General features: G+C 41.1%; 1 protein-coding gene across 3 annotated transcripts in view; it reads right to left on the bottom strand.

Moving 5' to 3' along the window:
- WWP1 (WW domain containing E3 ubiquitin protein ligase 1) overlaps positions 1 to 17,901 on the bottom strand; it is a 105,328-nt gene extending 87,427 nt beyond the window's left edge. The window contains exons 1-2 of one of the 3 annotated variants that reach the window (XM_046642642.1): positions 17,647 to 17,901; positions 84 to 179 (exon numbers count right to left, since the gene is read on the bottom strand). The gene's annotated coding sequence lies outside the window, so the exon portion shown is untranslated. The remainder of the gene's footprint in view (positions 1 to 83; positions 180 to 17,646) is intronic. The other 2 variants (XM_046642641.1, XM_046642640.1) reach the window with 2 other exon arrangements.
- Between the last annotated feature and the right edge of the window lie 68 nt (positions 17,902 to 17,969).

Below are 17,969 nucleotides of genomic sequence, written 5' to 3'. Positions count from 1 at the left end.
CGACATGGGCATAATTAACAGTCAACACGTATGGAGTTTGACTGTTAAACATAGTTTTAATTAAAAAAAAGTGAATCACTTACTATGTACCAGGAACTGTACTAGACACTGAGGATATAAAGATGAGTAAGACACGATTCCTTCTTCCAAGGCGCTCATAGTCTAGCGAGGAGGAAAACCTGTAAACAAATAGACAGCTTTCAGTGTGACAGCTCCTCCCACAGATGCAGAATGTACAGCAGCACACCTGGGGCACCCACCAGAAAGTGGGTAACCCACCCTACAGGAATCAGGAAGATCTTCACAGGGGATAACCTTGAATAAATGGTCCTGGAGTGTAATCCTTCAAGAGAGAACGAGGGCAGGCAGGGAGCATTCGGAGAACCTTGGAAAGGCCGGAAAACAGGATTGAGGATGGTGTAGGGTGATGAGGCTAACAGGCAAACAGGCGATCTAAACCGTGCAGGCTCCTATGGAAGAGTTTATGAGTTATTCTAAATATACCAAGCACGGTAGTTGAAAGTTTATCCTGAAGGCAACTAATATACACTGACAGGTTTCAATAACAAGAAGTGCATTTTAGAATAACTTTGGCAGCAGTGGGGCTAGATTTAAAATAATGACTTTAATCTGAACCAGAGCACTGGTCGTGTGAAGGGAAAACTCAGGATATGCATGAGATCTTTGGCCAGATGATTATGGGATAGCTGAGGGTTAGAAAGGAGGAGGATTCTGGACAACTCAAACTTCCCACCGCACTCTCTGGGTAGGCGATGGTGCCGTGACCAGCAGAGGGCGTAGAGGAGGAGGAGCAAATGGCAGGAGACGATGCGGCACAAAGCTTTCAAGAGCCACTCTGGAGTCAGACTATTTCTATTTCATTTCCAATCTGCCCCTTAACAGCGGTGCGACCAACTGTGGCAAAAGACAAAGTCTGAGTTTGCACAAACTTTCAAGCAAATTGGTTATTCATCCAAATGAATTTAAGTCATAACCTCTGCCCAGAGGACACGGTCAGTTTTATGTAAGCTGATTACGTCCAGCCCAACCCTTTAAGAATGCCACAGAACTCTATAAAGGTTCACTATTATTCAACTGCAAAGAACAGAAGGAGAGTCCTGGATGTAGACAATAAACGATGTTTCCAGTCCTCCAAAGTTACAGACCTATCAAAGCCTCGCTTACAAGATATATCTCAACTGCCTGCCTACTTCAAGAAGTCATTCTTAAGTCAGAAGCAACATTTTAAAAAAACAAAAACATATCTGATCCACTCTGCATACTATGCATAGTGTTAAGGCTTGGAAAAGCCAGAGAAATACTGTTACATATCTATCTGCCTGGATCAACTAATAAACATGCTTACCTAGTCTGTAAAGTGGGTGTGGCAAGGACACAAAAATGGTAGAAGACAAAGTCCCAGCATCAATACTGAGTCTAGTTTTGAAGACAGTATTAACACACAGCAAAGATCTCAATAACAAGACAATGGTACAGGCACATCAATAACAAGATAACAGGTGCCAGTTCAGTCCCCTGAATGTGGAACCTGGAAGACCACAAAGTCTGTATTTAGGCAAAGCTATTTATCAACAGCACACAATTTAAAAGTCAATGAATGTGGCGAAGATAAAGATAGATGAATTAAGACCAGCCTCCCTTGCCCTAAAATATCCAAGATTTAGCAACTCTAAAGCAGAAAATAAGTATTTCATAAAAACATAAACTACATAATAGCAGATTTAATCTTAAACAATACAGGATATTACTTCCACATAGAGAGATCATTCATAAAAAGATACTGCTGGTCATTTCAATAAGTTTATAAAATAGGACAATAAACAAGAGGCTGACCAACTCATCCTGACTTGCCCAGGACCATCCAGATTGTAGTCCTGCTCCCTGGGAAACCTCTCAGTTCTGGGCACATCAGGACATTTGGTAACCTGAGTTAACAACGTAATGGCTCTACCTGCATAGACAGCTTTTTTGATGTATCTCAAAAAGATTTTCCTAGTGGAATCCCGTTATAATAAAGCATTACTCTGTTATATTTCACACTTCTGTAAGACCTAAATATTCAGGAAGGAAAAATCAATTTTACAGGGACAACTCATCACTAGGCCTGAACATCATACCACTGGGACCACATGTTGGGAGCAGGGAAGAGGAAGGAACAAGAGGTTTTCTCAATACCTGGTATCTCTTAGCCCTCAGAATCGTTCACTTTTACCAAACTCACTCAATAATTACCACTGTGTTCTCCCAAGGATCTAAAGACATTTCCAACTTCCCGAATAGCTTCCTAACACTCAGTCCCACTGTTCTTCCTCACCATCCCACCACGCCATCAGCCTCACTCCCCGGTCTCTGCATGTACGCCAACAACTCACTGGCCTTTTATCTTGCCCATCTCCATCCCATCGCCCAGCACAGACGACTGCCCCCTGGACTTGAAGAGTTCTGCTCTGCTCACCACCTGCAAACGGTTCTCCCCACTGCGCTCTCCATTCAGCATCCGTCCTCTTGACTCAGGGCCTCCTTCGTCCGAGTGGCACCGTTCGGCAATCATCACTATGTCTGCACGGCACCTCACAGGTTCAAACTTCCACGGACTTATCTCAGGGAAACAGGCTAAGTGCAATCATTTCCAATTTTAACAATGCAACATTAACATTATTTTTATTCCTATTCTATCTCCCTTGGGCCTTTTCCTTCCAGGATCTCTCAACCATTTTGTCTTTCCCTCTACCTTCAAATAAACTTGGTGCTAGGGTCTCAATGTATACTTTTAACTATTTAGGATAGATGCTAGCTGATTTCTTATAAAGTTTACTTGTCCACACTGACGTCTCTGTAAAAAATCACTAATTTAGGGGCCGGTCCCATGGCCAAGTGGTTAAGTTCGAGAGCTCCACTTCGGCGGCCCAGGGTTTCACCAATTCGAATCCTGGGCGCGGACATGGCACCACTCATCAGGCCACGCTGAGGCAGCATCCCACATGCCACAACTAGAAGGACCTACAACTAGAAATACTCAACTACGTACTGGGGGGCTTTGAGAGAAAAAAGAAAAATTAAATCTTAAAAAAATATATATCACTAATTTAATCCTCTTAAATGCAAAACACAGGACTGTCACCCTCTTGATAATTTACAAGTGCTACTGGGAGAAAAAGAAAAACACTCTTAAACAGTGCCATTCTAGTTTCTTGAAGAGCATTTGCAACATCTAACGGACAAAGGACAATATGGAAGGGGATGCATGGGTACATTTTAACCTCTGACTATAGTTTGGATGCTTATTTTAATCTACAAAAGCCAATCTAATCACAGGATCTCATAACCTCATCTTTCTCTCCTCCATCTTTCTGAACTTTCAATTTGAAAGTTCCTTTTAGTGCACAAGATGTGGCACTTTACGGGAGGAACACAGGAAGCGTTTTTCATGAGAAAAATGTATTTATCTTCAAAATGTCAAATTTCCTAAGTTGGTATTAATACTAAACTCTTATTATTTATTTCCACCCAATTTCAGATTTTAAACCAGAAGTAAATACATTAATTTTTCCCAGGCCTTTTGGTTCTGTTTTCGCTCATCCTCCAATTTTTACCTCTACTTTTCCAGCAACAGAAATCTAGGCCTCTTTCCTTGACTTTTCTTTTTCATATTTATCTCACATCTATCCTTCTGTAAATTCATTCTCTCCCTATTTTTGACCTATCTCACTTTCTTGTGTACAATGAGTTTATATTCAACAGTATTTTTTTATTTTTAAATGTTACTCCTTTCAAACAATTACATGGAAAATCTGCTTTACAATTAACTTATCTCAAAATTTGCCTCTCCTTAGTATATGTATCTGCTGCCACTTCAAGCTAATAAGCCAAAAAAATCTTACATTAAAATGTACCATACACATCACGATTTTGTATTAATTATACAACTGATACAGGAGATTGCTCATAGAGTAATTTCCAGAGCAAGGCGTTCACATAGTTTGGAAATGGTTAAAATTGGCAATAAAAAGGGAACCCAGGAGCTGGCCCCGTGGTGGAGTGGTTAAGTTAGCACGTCCTGCTTCTCCCCCATAAAGTAGAGGAAGATGGGCACGGATGTTAGCTCAGGGCCAGTCTTCCTCAGCAAAAAGAGGAGGATTGGCAGTAGTTAGCTCAGGGCTAATCTTCCTTAAAAAAAAAAAAAGGGAACCCAGAGAGAGATCAAGATTTCAGTTAGAAAATTAAATTTTTTTCCCTTCCTCAAATCAACAAACATCTGCATTGTTACTGTTTGCCCCTGAGTGTGGTAGTCAAAAGTCCTGCTGAATTTAACTTAGCCCTCCTCAAATTATTACGGCACACACCCTTCCAACTGCTGCCCATTGACTTCCTGCAATTTACTACCTCGTCACTCTCCACATAAAATTCACGCAATTCACAGAAATTCAAGTCCAATAGCTAGTCAAACTATTTAACTCAATTCTCTTTCTCATTCTAGTTAATTCTAATCAGTCAATTCTTCATTCTGGGAGCAAGCAAGGTTCCAGCCACAGCACAAAACATGAGCAGAGCCATTTAACTTGCTTGTCTTATCAAGGCGCTTGCCCCAATTAACGAGAAATAGTTACAATGACCTACCCAAAGCAAAACTAACTACACACCCTTTCAAACAAAATGTGTTTCATATAAACCTAGAGCCAGCAAGAGTTACAGGGTCTTCTTGTCTATACAGAATGCAAATTCCTTCCCAAAAAAGTAATAAATAATTAATCAGAGACTTTGGATGGAAGACCAGAGGCTAAGCTGGCAGTAACCACGACACACGGAAGGCCAGGCCGAGGCAGAAGATCAAATATCCAGCCCCTAGCCCAGTGCTCAGCCCTTACTAAATACTCAAAAATGTGTGTTAAATGAAGACTCACAGTTAATAAAACACTTACTGTAGAATTGCTTAGGTTAAAGAAAAAAGTACTTATATAGCACAGAACTGAAACTTTAACCTAAAATATTATTTAAAAACTCCTATACAGGTGGGACTATAAACCAACTATACCCTCTTCCATCTTTGCCCTGCTAATTCTGAGCTCCAGGTCCCTGTCCACCTTACCCATCTGATTTCATCTCCACAGCCCACAGTAAAGGCTCAATATAAAAGTAAAGGACAAATTTACCTAAAACGCTCTCTGGACTTAGTAAATGAGGAAAAACATACTCAAATGTCCAAAAATATATAAACTGGAGAACAGCTCATTAAAGTTGGACACCCTCTAGTCCTAAGTATTCAAAATAATTCAGAAGTCATATGCTAATCCCCAAAGTATGCATCAATTGGACTCTCAAAGTCTGGGGGAAAGATGACTGCTTAAGACACAGTATAAATTTTCCCACAGAAATGTGATAAATGGTGGTAGGATATCAAAACCAAGCCACAAAAGCCAACCCAACCCATAATAGCCAAACCACTGGTACTGTACAAGGAAACCTATTGTTCCAGAGATGCTTCAGAGCCTCCACAAACACCTGTTTGGGTGCATATGCACTGCTCCCACAAAATCAAAGCAAAATGCCAAAATAAATTGCTGACCCTGAGAAAAAGCACCAAAAGCACCTTGCATGGTGCCTGGAACATAGTAAACACTCAATAAATTATAGCTGCTTTTATCCAGAATCCCAGATTTCAAACTTTTGTGTTTATCAAAATAGCTTTATTTTTCTCACTAAACTGTAAATTCCAAGAGTGCAGGACAAACCCTCGCCACTGTACCCACACGCCTCCCTCAAAGCCTGGCACCAGGAGCATTTGACACATACTTGCTCATGAAGGAGACTTAGCATGACTCAACCTCAAAAAGAAGGAAGTAAACACAGGCTTAAAGCCGAACAGCCTTGCTTCGTTTTTAGGTGCTCTTTTAAACGAACTACCATGCTTCTCGAATTGACTTTTTTCCCCTTTAAAGTTCTCATCAAAATGAAAAAAAGTACAAAAATTCATGTAGACAATACTCCTCCAAGAGACACCAGCTTAGAAAGCACTGTTCTGGACAATAAGCGGTCTCATTAAATGGCTGAATGAGACGGTATCTCAATTTCTCTGGGCCATGGTAATCAGATTAAATAAGAAATGGAGTCCAGAACTATTGAGATTTTCTAGCTTAGAAGTGCTTCTGTAGAAACACTGCATAGTTCATAAAAACATGAAACAGCAGGAATCATCCATAATTGCACCAACGTAACTTGCAACTGCTTTCATTTTTATACCATTATTTTCCTCCAATACACTTTTTTTTTTTACAAAGCTGCAATCCTAGTGTATAAGTCATTTTATTTCTACTCCCCACCCCCCATTTACAGTAAGAATGCTGATTACAAACCTGATTGAGCCCTTGGCCAGCATCAAGGAACAACTTCAATTCATGCTTACAGTTGTGAAAACATAACTCTGACAATATTCTAGAAGGCCACAAGAGGGTGATGTTGCTCCATAAAATGCCGCTTTTAAAAAATATAAACACATTATACCAACTTTCCAAAAAATGAAAATAATAGTTTCTCTCCATGGCAAGTAACAGGTATCAAAAATGTTTGTACTTTGTTAATCGGAAAACATTAGTGAGGAGGAAATACATTCATCAAATTTAGCAGCAACTATCCTAATTTTTAAGCTAAACAATTACGGCTCTTAAAAACAAAACAAAAACAGGATTTGGGCACCATTTTTGTGTCTTTTATCACGCCAATCTTCCCTTCCCTCCCTGCTCCATCCCTTTCCTCCTCAGGTCATCATAAAAAACTGAAATGCATTTTTACTTACCATGTGTTGACTAACTTTATTTTTCCTATTCTTAATTTAGGGAGATGATTCTATTTCTGTTTTTAAAAAACTGATACTAAAATTTATGTCAACAAAGGAAAACTACACCAAAATTGTTATCCAGTACTGAGAACGAGTTTGTCCTTCTCTAACTTGCTATAATTTCTCAATTTCTTATAACGTGCAACGTTATATTTACAATGGCACATTACCAAAACTGAAAGCAAAATATTTTTGCATTTGGTAATTTTCCCCGCGCCCTAGTGAACATCAGCAGAAAACAGGTTTCCCACTCCTGTACTGCACAATGCCAATTATGAAAACAAAATTCAAACAACACTGAGCATCTGAAAACTTGGGTTCCAAACTTACAGAATCAAGTTAATATGTAAAAAGAGCTGTGTAAATACTCCCTAGGTGGACGAGTCAGGCGACAGACCATGACTAGCTGGGACCCTGGCCCTGACAAGGGGTGTCTGAGTGACACAGAAACACAATGGCTCTTAAACCTGGAATCTGCATCAGGTCTCTGACTCCAAAAATAGTAAGAACAGGGACTATTTATTGAGCTCCCGTTATTTGTCAGTCATGTTACAAAAAAACTACCTCTAACATCATCAATTAGCCTTCAGAGTCATTATTCTTTCTAGTAACAGATGTGGGAAAAATTGGCTTCAGGAATTTAAGCGAATTGCCCAGGGCCGCAAAACTAGTGAAAGTCAGGATTTTGAACCCAGATCTCTTGAGCTCAAAGCCAATGCTCTTTTAACTACATTTGCACTGCAAAAACAGATATAAAGTAAGAAACGCTGAGCTAAATCCATGCCTTAAAATAAACAGTTTTCTACAGCAACCTGAAGTTTCTACTCTCTTATTTTATCCCTTAAACATTGAAGAACTTCACCGGAGGGCGGCTCTCTGGGGCTTTTAAGCTAGTCATTGAAAAGACTTCCTAAAGGCTGAGAGACAACAAGGAATCTTTAACAAGATAATGTGTAAAAGCATAAGAACAGTCACAGTGAAGGAGGTAAGCTGTCGGGACTGTGTCTAATAAATCATTTCCATGTGTTCTGGAAAAACATCCAGGGCAACATAACATTCTTCCCACTTGGGAAGATCAAACTTCATGTAATTAGATTATGTGAAATCTCATATTTCAAAATGACACAACATTTCCATAAATAATTGCTCACTTGTTTCAAAGTGTGGTATTTTAATAATATAACACTTGCTTACTAGACTTTTTCCTTTGAATCCAAAAGTTTTACGTTTTGGTATTCTTCAGATACACAGTACGTGCCACATCTCATGAAGCAGCAGAAAGCAGAGCCATGAAAGCTTGGAGCTGAAGCTGACCGCTGAGAGGTGATTACACAAAACTTCTTAATGTCAGGCAAACCCAGGCCTGCTGACGAGGCTAGGACTGTCCCGTACTGTGCTGGCCACCAGGCTATCATGGCCCGAAGTCAGTCATCCCTGAGCATTTCCTGACTATTTTTAAATACGTTAAGGATTCTAATTTACCAGCATTCAAGCAGCCATAGAGATTTGCTAACTCTTCAATTCCAAAGTGCCAATTTCTAGTGCAAGAGCATGTTGGGGGAATGTAATAGAAACAACAGCTTTTAGGGTCAGACTAACCTACTTCCAAACTTCACCTGTACTATCTGTGTACATTTAGCCTCTGAGTCTCAGTTTTCTTAGGTGTAAATTAAGGATACTGGTGTAGTTTTGTGAAGGGGAAAAGAAGTGTTAACGTCAACTGTCGGAAACCAGAATTGTTTCCGGAATCTGGAATACAGAAGATGCCCATTAAGTGTTAACTTCCTAACAGCCTCCCATTACCACCTTCTCAATTTCTCTGAGGCAGAGAAACTCCAGTATTTTTATACCACACTTCCATGACCACTCAGAGGACGACAGCAGGTTGAGGAAGGCACTTCAGTCGCATAGCCACGCTGCAAAATGAGAGAGAGCCCCACATCTACAGGAAGGACCAGATCAAAGCTACAGTTAAGCACTTGAGAGGAATAGAGTACTGCTAATTTTTTTGTTGGAAATACACAATTTCAAGATATTTTAAAGCTACTCAAGTATCAGACACAATGTTTACTATTTACAAACTCTCGTCCTAAGAATTTTAAAGCAGGTTGCTAAGTATAAACTGTCATCAGCTATCCTCACTCTTAGAGGAAAACAGTAGAATCCAAAATACACAGAAACTTTCCAAAATGAGATGATCAATGAAGCACCTAAAACTTTATTTACAGAATAATGTAATTCTTCTCAAGTTTAAAATACAGTAAAAATACACAGACGCTATCCTTAATCCACAAATCCCAAATTCAAATAGCTATAAAAATTTAAAGTTCCTTCCTAACTCATTTGGTGGCAAAAACTAAAGTGACCTGTACTCATTTGGCAGCAAAATCTGACCAGATGTGTGGCTATTTACTGTCCTTATTTAACCATACTTAAACACTGGCCAAAGAGAGAAGGACAGGGAGCCGCCCCACACTGCACTGGGCTTTTATGTAATGTAGTATACGGAGTTCATTACCTTTCCAAAATGAAGAAAAAATCAAATTCTGAAACACATCTGACATCAATGACAAGGTATGAGGAACCCATCATAGTGACTATTTACTGAATACTAAGCGCCAGGTTTAAGCCACACTGAGAAATCTATGAATTAGGTATTATCATTACACTTTACAAATGAACACCCAGTTTACATATGATAAAACTAGGGCTTAATCTGAGGTTAACCTGAACAAGGTCACTGAGCAGACAAAAGGCTGGTCTTACTTTAAGGCCTAAACTGTTAAATAGTAAACACTACAGGAAAATTAAATCACAAAGAAAGTTCTAAAGCAAGTTATAATTACCAAAACTTTTAACCTAGAACAATGAAATTCCAGAGTATAATGTAGACTTTCCATGCTGAGAATTCACATCTAAACACTGACATTGTATTTCACAGCTCACAAGACAAAAAGAGATGAGTTTATTGCTGTTTTCTCCTCCAAGAACTGGTCCCAAAGTCAGTGAAAGCAAACACAAAAACAATAGCCTCTTGAAACAAATACCAACTAATCCTTTCCACTCAAATTCAGAAAGAATCATGGGTTTGGCTTTTTTTTCTTTAAACCACAAAATGTACTAACACGATAAAAATATGGTTGATATAAACATAGGTTAAGTTTTTCCATAAACAGCCCCAATTTAAAGATCTGCTGTTCCAATACAGATAGGTCCCAGGACAGAGGAGGGTTTAAGTGATAGATACAGGCTGTCACCACTACTGCCATGAGCAAAAGTCTGAGAAAAGAAGTTCCAAGGTTTGTTTTTTTCAATTTATCGATTTAAATTTAAAGCTTTCTCATGACTTTCTTCCTAAGTCAACGGCCTTAAGCTAAGCAATGGCTTTTCCCCACAAGAGAGAGATCGGAGCCCCCACCCAACTTACTTTCTACCCAAAAGACCAAATTCCAAATTAGACACACTTCAATCAAAACGTCCGTTTTTGAGCAGCTTATTTTAGCTAGACAAAGCAATCAGATTATCTCATAATCACAATACCCACCCTAACTGTTTAGGTAGGCATGTTTTAAAAAGAAATATCTTCATTCAGGAGAGTTTCTTCTCCTGGGGCAGTACGAGCCCCTCTGAAGAGGCCGCCCGGGCTGCTCCTCCGCCCACGCCTGCTGCAGTCACCCGGTCGGGTTTCCACAGTTCGTGTGCATCAAGCTCTTGGCAATCATCTTAAGCCTCTTTAAACATCTGAAAGGTTCAGATGTTAAGCTCTCTTTGTATTTACACTGTACATGTGTATTTATTGAACACTAGAGCTTAAAGAAACGGTCTCAGAGAGCACCAGAACTCCAAACTACCAGTGCGGCTTCTACCAATTCTCAAACCAATGTGTGTAAAATCATCTGAGATATTTGTTAAAACGAAGATTCCTGGGGCTGGCCTGGTGATGTAGTGGTTAAGTTGGCGCACTCCACTTTAGCAGCCTGGGGTTTGCCGGTTCGGATCCCAGGTGTGGACCTAGGCACCGCCTGTCAAGCCATACTGTGGTTGGTGTCCTACATATAAAGTGGAGGAAGATGGGCACGGATGTTACCTCAGGGCCAGTCTTACTCAGCAAAAAGAGGAGGATTGGTAACAAACGTTAGCTCAGGCTTAATCTTCCTCACCAAAAGAACAAAGACGACGAAGATTCCTGAGCTCCACCATCAAGAAGCACACCATAGATCTCGATGGGCGCTCAGGATCTACATGCTCAGCAAACATCCCAGATGACTGTGATGCACGGATGGTGCTCTGACAAACACCGGTCCACGCTGTATTTCATGTAATGACGGTGTCAACAGTTTCCTGTTCCCAGATTGCACAGCCAAACCATCGCCGGCTGATACATGGCCAGCTGTGCTGAGTCAGCGTCTTTCTCAAATGCCTTCTTCACCTTTTGGCAACCCATTCTTTAAGTTAAGAGGTGAGATTTGATGTACACACCTGCACATGCCGAAACTCAGCTACAGACGTCTTTGAGAAATGGGTAGCTCACAGAAAATGGGTAGCTACTTGTTTGAATTTTCAACATATCAATAATAACGAATTCAGAGCAATAAAAGTGATTTCAGGGCTGCTTACGTCCCAAGAACCACACTTTCTGCTTTGCAAACATTACTTTAATCAATCCTTACAAAAACCCAGAAGGAAGATATGCTTCACATTTTGCAGAAGCTGCTGAGCGACACTGCTATTAACAGCACCGACACACGCCAGCTCGGCCTGACTTGAAGCTGCGGCTCTTACCCACGTGCCAGAAAGCCTCAATTCCTACACGGTAAGAGCAGCGCGATCCAACGTATTTACTTCTAAGGTAAAGTATGTCCTAATTTACACAGAGCAAGTTCATTTGACTAAGTCTCCCCACACTAACTAAACACAAACAAGTTGGGGCTGGTACATGAGTGGAGGAGCCTACTTCAAGTCAGGACTCAACAGTGTGTTTCACCCATCCCATTTAACCCTAATTATGGGTATACTAAACAGTTACCAAAAGAACATGTTTCCCTTAGTTAAATAAAAAGCCATCACACCCACAATTCTGTTAACGCTAGTACATTTTTAAACTACCTGTGTAATTTAGAGCAAGGAGGAGAGCCATAAAGAAACACCTGAAGGTAATTCTATCTGCCCCCTCCTTGCACCCTAGCCCTTCCTATTTATATAAATCGAGTTTCTCAGTACACTCGGTCACCTTCTCCCGTCGCCAGCCAGCGTACTAGATTCAGAAATTTGCAGAGATTTACACCAGGACGCAGGGGCCCATTTTCGAGTGTACATGAAATGCTTCAGAAATGCTCCAAATCTACACCTCAATTCTTTAAATAAAATATATTGATTATTCCACTCAGAAGCTATAATGTAATGACAATGGGACACTCATTTTCTTCAATTTTACAGTTAGCCATAACATTACTTAGCAGATAACTTGAACTAAAAAAAAAAGATAGTACTGAGACTAAGATAAACTGCTAGTGAGAGAAGGATAAGTGATGAAGATGAAGTGAGGGAAGCCCAGCTAGCAATCAACGACTCATCTGCTCCCACGACACGCATCCCCTTGCCCCTCCACTGCCTGAGGAGAGAGGACTTCCCTTCCAGCCTCCACGAGGAAGGGGCATTCTCTCCACTACCAGGACTCCTCTCCAAGGAAGAGTGGCTCCTCCCAACCTATCTCAGGACACTACAGATAGGAAATACTATTTCTAAGGCCAGTTAAGGCCAGAGGAACTGGCCAAGGACCCCTGCTACCCTAAGTCTCATGCGGGCTAAGGGGCCGGATCCCTGCCTCCCGTGGCCCGTCCTCTGCACAGGGTGCCGACGGAAGTCTGCTGATCCATCTGTGAAACTGGGTACCTCACCGCTGCAGAGCGGCCTGTACTCTGGCCTCTGCACTTCTTAGACTCCACAGCCCTCAAGAAGAGCATGTTGATTGTGCCCCATTATGGCAGCACACTGGGTCAACCCCAGAGGTCCACAGCCCTCAAGTAAAGCATGTTAATCGTGCCCCACTACGGCAGCACATTGGGTCAACCCCAGAGGTCCACAGCCCTCAAGTAAAGCATGTTGATCGTGCCCCACTACGGCAGCACACTGGGTCAACCCCAGAGGTCCACAGCCCTCAAGTAGAGCATGTTGATCATGCCCCATTATGGCAGCACAGTGGGTCAACCCCAGAGGTCCACAGCCCTCAAGTAGAGCATGTTGATTGTGCCCCATTATGGCAGCACACTGGGTCAACCCCAGAGGTGCACAACGTTCTCTTCTTTTCTACCCAAGGACAGCACTGGCTATTTCCATCTCTGCAATAAGCCAAATATGCCATCATTTGCACTTTCGACTCGACGTTCCGTCTGACATGCCCAGACTCAAAAGTACTAAAAGTACCAGGAAGCTTAAGTCTCAGCTTCCAAAACAGTTCTGCAGAAGCCCTGTTTTGGTGTAATCCTGGGATTCACGTACTTGTCTACTCCCTTTCCCTTGAATCTGGGCTGGACCAGTGACTTGCTTTAACCAACAGAATGTGGCAGAAATGATGCCGTGCTGGTTTCAAGCCCATGTCTTAAGAAGGCCTGGTCGCTTCTGCTTTCGCACACTTGTGAGCCCTAAGCCACCACAGAAGGCCAGCACCCCAGGAGGAAGGGCCACACAGAGAGGAAGGAGCCCTGAAACTAAAGACTATATGGAGGAAGAGAGAGTAAGAGAAAGAGAGAAGGCCCGCAACAGCTGAGCTGCAGCTGAAGCAACCATCAGAGCGACCACAAGCACAACAACAAACAAGAGGACAGCAAAGCTGTGAGCCCATACATCATGGTCGTTGTAAGTCACCTAGCTTTAGATTGTTTCTTATACAGCAATAAATAAGCAAAACAATGTTCACCTGGTTCCCTGTGTTTTTGTATAATCTGTTCAAAATCCAGAGAAAAGGAGTAATTAATTATACTCTCAAATATTCACACAATCTCAGAAGACAACAGTCTACGCCCTTTCTGATGTTAGCGACTCCACTAAACTCCAAGCTCCAAGAAGACAGGCCTCACTCATGTTGTCCTGCCAGCACTAGGCCCCAGCACCCGGCACGGTATCTGGCCCGTGGTGGGTACATCCATATGTGTTCCATTAACATGTGAACAAACAACAGGTTTAAGGAACGTCAAGACAAATGTCAACCTTCCTTATTACTTAGGAATTATCTGACATATGGTTTTACATAATATATTCCAAAAAAAGTTGTTTAAACATATGAATTTGAAGTGTATACTAAGAACTTCTTAATCGTAAATCTTTTTTTTAAAATGAGAAAGTTTTTTATGTAATGGCAAAATCAAGAAATGTCATAATATATACTTTTGGAAGTCAGATCCTGATTTATACGCTCCCAAAACACAAATTTTCATAGACTAGGCTTTTATAAAAAGAGAACAAATTTCATCTGTAAAAACAGCTGAATTAAAATCAACACATTTTCAAAAGGAAATTAATACATACATTTCACCAGTGTACTTTCTCAGACAAAAAAAAATCAACTTCCGTTTTTTCCCTGATGGAAGAATAACCATTCTGTGATAAATACTTACAAATTTCAATATCACCTACCAAAGCCACTGCAATGAGATTACCATTTTAACACAAAGGAGGAAACAGAAGTTCAGATCTACATAGTACAGAAGTTTAACACAGATTCCAAACAGGTAAATTTAAACCCCTCACATAGAGCCTTCAGTTAAATTTCCACTGTCGATGAAAAGTCAGTGGGAAAAGAATACTGACCTAGGAACAAAAATATGGGTTTAGCTCTGGGTCTAATTTTAGCCACTTACCAACCATATACTGTGGAAATTTAACTTTTTATAACTTTGAGCCTCAGTGTATTCATCTAAAAAGCAATGATTATCTCCTGACACACTAGTGCTGAGTTGTCACGAGAATCCAATGATAAAGTCTATGGAGCCACTATGAAAAAATGTAAAATGCTACACTAATACATGACACTCTTCTTAACAGCAGCAGAGTAAAAAATCACCTATGTCTGTGCTTTCATTAGACATTTTTCCTCCACTAAGCATTAGTAACCAGGTCCTTCAACACCATTATAAAGGCCAATTTATTTGTTTTTCCACTGCTTGATAAACTACATGATACTTTTATAAAGATTAAAAAAGACCCTAGTCTTTCTCATCATCATGGAATCAGTTTCTAGAGCTATAAAAGATACCAAGTAATAACTTGTTCTGGTTCCCTACCAGGAAGATAATCTTACAGGTGCAGAAAAGTGAACTGTTTACTAATCAAATTAGGCTTTAACCATACTAGGGAGAGTGAGTTTCTTAACGCAAAGAAAAAGTTCACTGGCAGGACCCCGCACTTGATTTATTTTGTAAAGTGTCCATTTTTACTTGATACAGGATTCCTGGATGGAGTACTCTTAAGTAAGGCAAACGTGAACAGAGAAGAGAAAAGTTCTTGAAGCTTCTTATCTCACTCACTTCACATCCCTCCTCCGCTGCCAACCCAAACTGAGCAAAGGAAGTAAGTAGGTAAATGACTGCTCTGATATTGCCGTCTGCTCTCCATCCACCCAATCCACCCCTCAGCCTCACCAGCAATCTCACATATGGAAAACAAGAAGGGTAGAGACAGTCCAATGAAAATCTAAGACCCTTGAATCGCAAAATGTTAAGAACTAGAAGGACTCTCCCAGGATACTAGTCCTTACTGATGAGATCATTTAAAGGCAGTAACTATATCCAATTGATGGTAAGTCAGTTGCATTCATCTTCCCACAAGGAAAACCCTCATTGCCAATCAACTCTTGATTCCACTTTACCCGCTGGCTAACTGAAACACTTCGGGCAAATCATTTAACCTCTTGGGCTAGTTTGTTCTGTAATATAATAGCAAATAACATAAGGTAGTCCAAATTCTCTGTACAGTGTAAAGCACAACACAAGTGTAAGGAGGGAGATACTGTCTCTAGATGTATTTAGTCTGTCTCTACAGTAGCGGTTCTTAGCAATAAGTGGCAGAATCTGAAGGTTCTATTGTTTTAAAAAGCCCCCCGGTAATTCTGAGAGCAGCTCCCAGCCCAATGCTCTGGCCCATGGGTTCCCCGGATGAGCTTCAGGTGGTCCATGGAATCCCCCTAAAATTATATCCAGAAAGCACAGGTGCATATGGAAATTTTCCAGGCCAGCACATTTCTTTAGTTTCAAGGGTTAGTAAAGCTGAGAACCACTGCTGTACAGTAACACACACATGCCAAAGATAAAGCTTCCATGGATGTTGTTCCAAATGGTACCACTATTCTCCCAATCAACCTGGATCACAATCTCAGCTATTTTTCCTTTCTTCTTTTCCTCTCTCATCAAATTCTGTCTACTCTACTTCCTTCCTCCTTTCCAGTCCTCTTATTAGCACCACAGTTCACACCCTCACTACCTACAACCACAGCAATCAAGGTCTTCCTACCCCAGGTTCTCTCTACTTCAATTCACACTACCCACTGCTGCCAGATTAAGCCTCTGAAAACAAGGCTTTAATCATTTCATTCCCAACTCAAAAGTCATCTGTAAGCCCCCAACCAAGGTCATTAGCCTGGCATTAAAAAAATCATAAACTAGACCAAATTCTTACTTCAAGCTTTATCCTTTCTACTGATACAATACCTTATGTCCCATCCAACATAATTACCTGCTTCCCCCTGAATGTTTGAACTCTGTGCTCTTAGCGCCTTCTCTCTGCTTGGATTACCTTTCCCAGCCTATCAAAAGTCAGTCGTAAACTATAACAACCTCAATAAAAAAAATTTTTTTTAGAAAGTCACAGTCATCCTTCAAAACAAAGATTTCAGAAGCCAGCTCTACGAACTAACCCCATCTTGCCAAATAAGATGCGGGTGAATTCTGGATGAAACTTAACTATATACGAAAAGACAAACAAGGCATTTGTGTACAGTCCTGCCTGCCTAACTAGTCCGAGACAGCAGAAACTGTTATCATCTTCATCTTTATATTCCCCAAAATACCTCACACAGTCATGCAGCAGCCGCTTAACAATTGTGCAAGGTCGCAAAAGAAATTTCAGCCTTCATAGGGTAAACAGCAAAGATTACTATTTCTTCGGAGGCAAAAACCTCAGTGACATCCCGTATCATGGGAGGCTTCCAAAAAAACGTAACTCTTAAGTCACCGCTTTTCAAAGCCCTGGTGTTGTAGGTCTTATGAACAGCTTTGCATTTTAAGGGAAGAACTACCTGAAAATGTCAATAAGCCACGTCCCAAAGAACTATTCCACGCACTTTACACTTCTCGATTTGAGTACCTCCCAACACTTGGCCACTAAGTTTTCACTTGAAAAAATATTAACTTCTTACGGAGAGTGATAATTTCCAGCCACAGACAATGTACTACTTTATGGCTAAAAACAAGTCACATAAATAAAAGAACGCCTTTGTTTTTTTAAAAAGGTGCATTTTGCTTGTAGAATACACAGAGATTTAGCGAGGCACGGAAAGTGCGTTTACAGATAAGCGTGAACTCCTGCAGAAATCTGCATGCAACTAACTGCACCCTAGGAATTCCAGGTAAAAACACCGAAGGGAGGGAAGTGATAACTTTGGCTTTAATTCTTCTCCACTACTACTACCAACAGCATTTTAAAGCAGAAACTCAAACCTTTTTGCACATTAGCCTCCACAAACAGATAACTTATCAGGATAGAAAAAGATAGCGACACCAAGCCCCCGGAAAACATTTTACCCTGGAAGAGCAAAAATGTCAAAGCAGACGCGGCTCTCCCTCGGCAGGGAAGGTTTCCTCCAATCACGGGGGCAGAGGGAGCTCCGCTCCGGGTCGTGCAGAGAAAGGGCTGCGCGCAGACCGAGCAGCCAAGGTGGCAAGAGCGGCGAGCAAACCACAAAATGAAATCTTGAAAAAAGAAGAAAAAAGGTAAAAGGAGAAGGTGCAAGTCAGCGACGAGATAAGGACTGGCAAAAACTGCAAGGTCACGGGGCCCGCCGGGTCACAGAGGTGGAGGGGCGGGAGCCGCGCGCCGCCAGGGCCGGCGACGACACGGCGCGCGG

Source organism: Equus quagga, chromosome 16 (genome assembly GCF_021613505.1).
Source record: "Equus quagga isolate Etosha38 chromosome 16, UCLA_HA_Equagga_1.0, whole genome shotgun sequence".
Classification (NCBI taxonomy): Eukaryota; Metazoa; Chordata; class Mammalia; order Perissodactyla; family Equidae; genus Equus; species Equus quagga.
The sequence above is the reverse complement of the archived record's forward strand: the minus strand, read 5'-3'. Positions and strand labels throughout refer to the sequence as shown.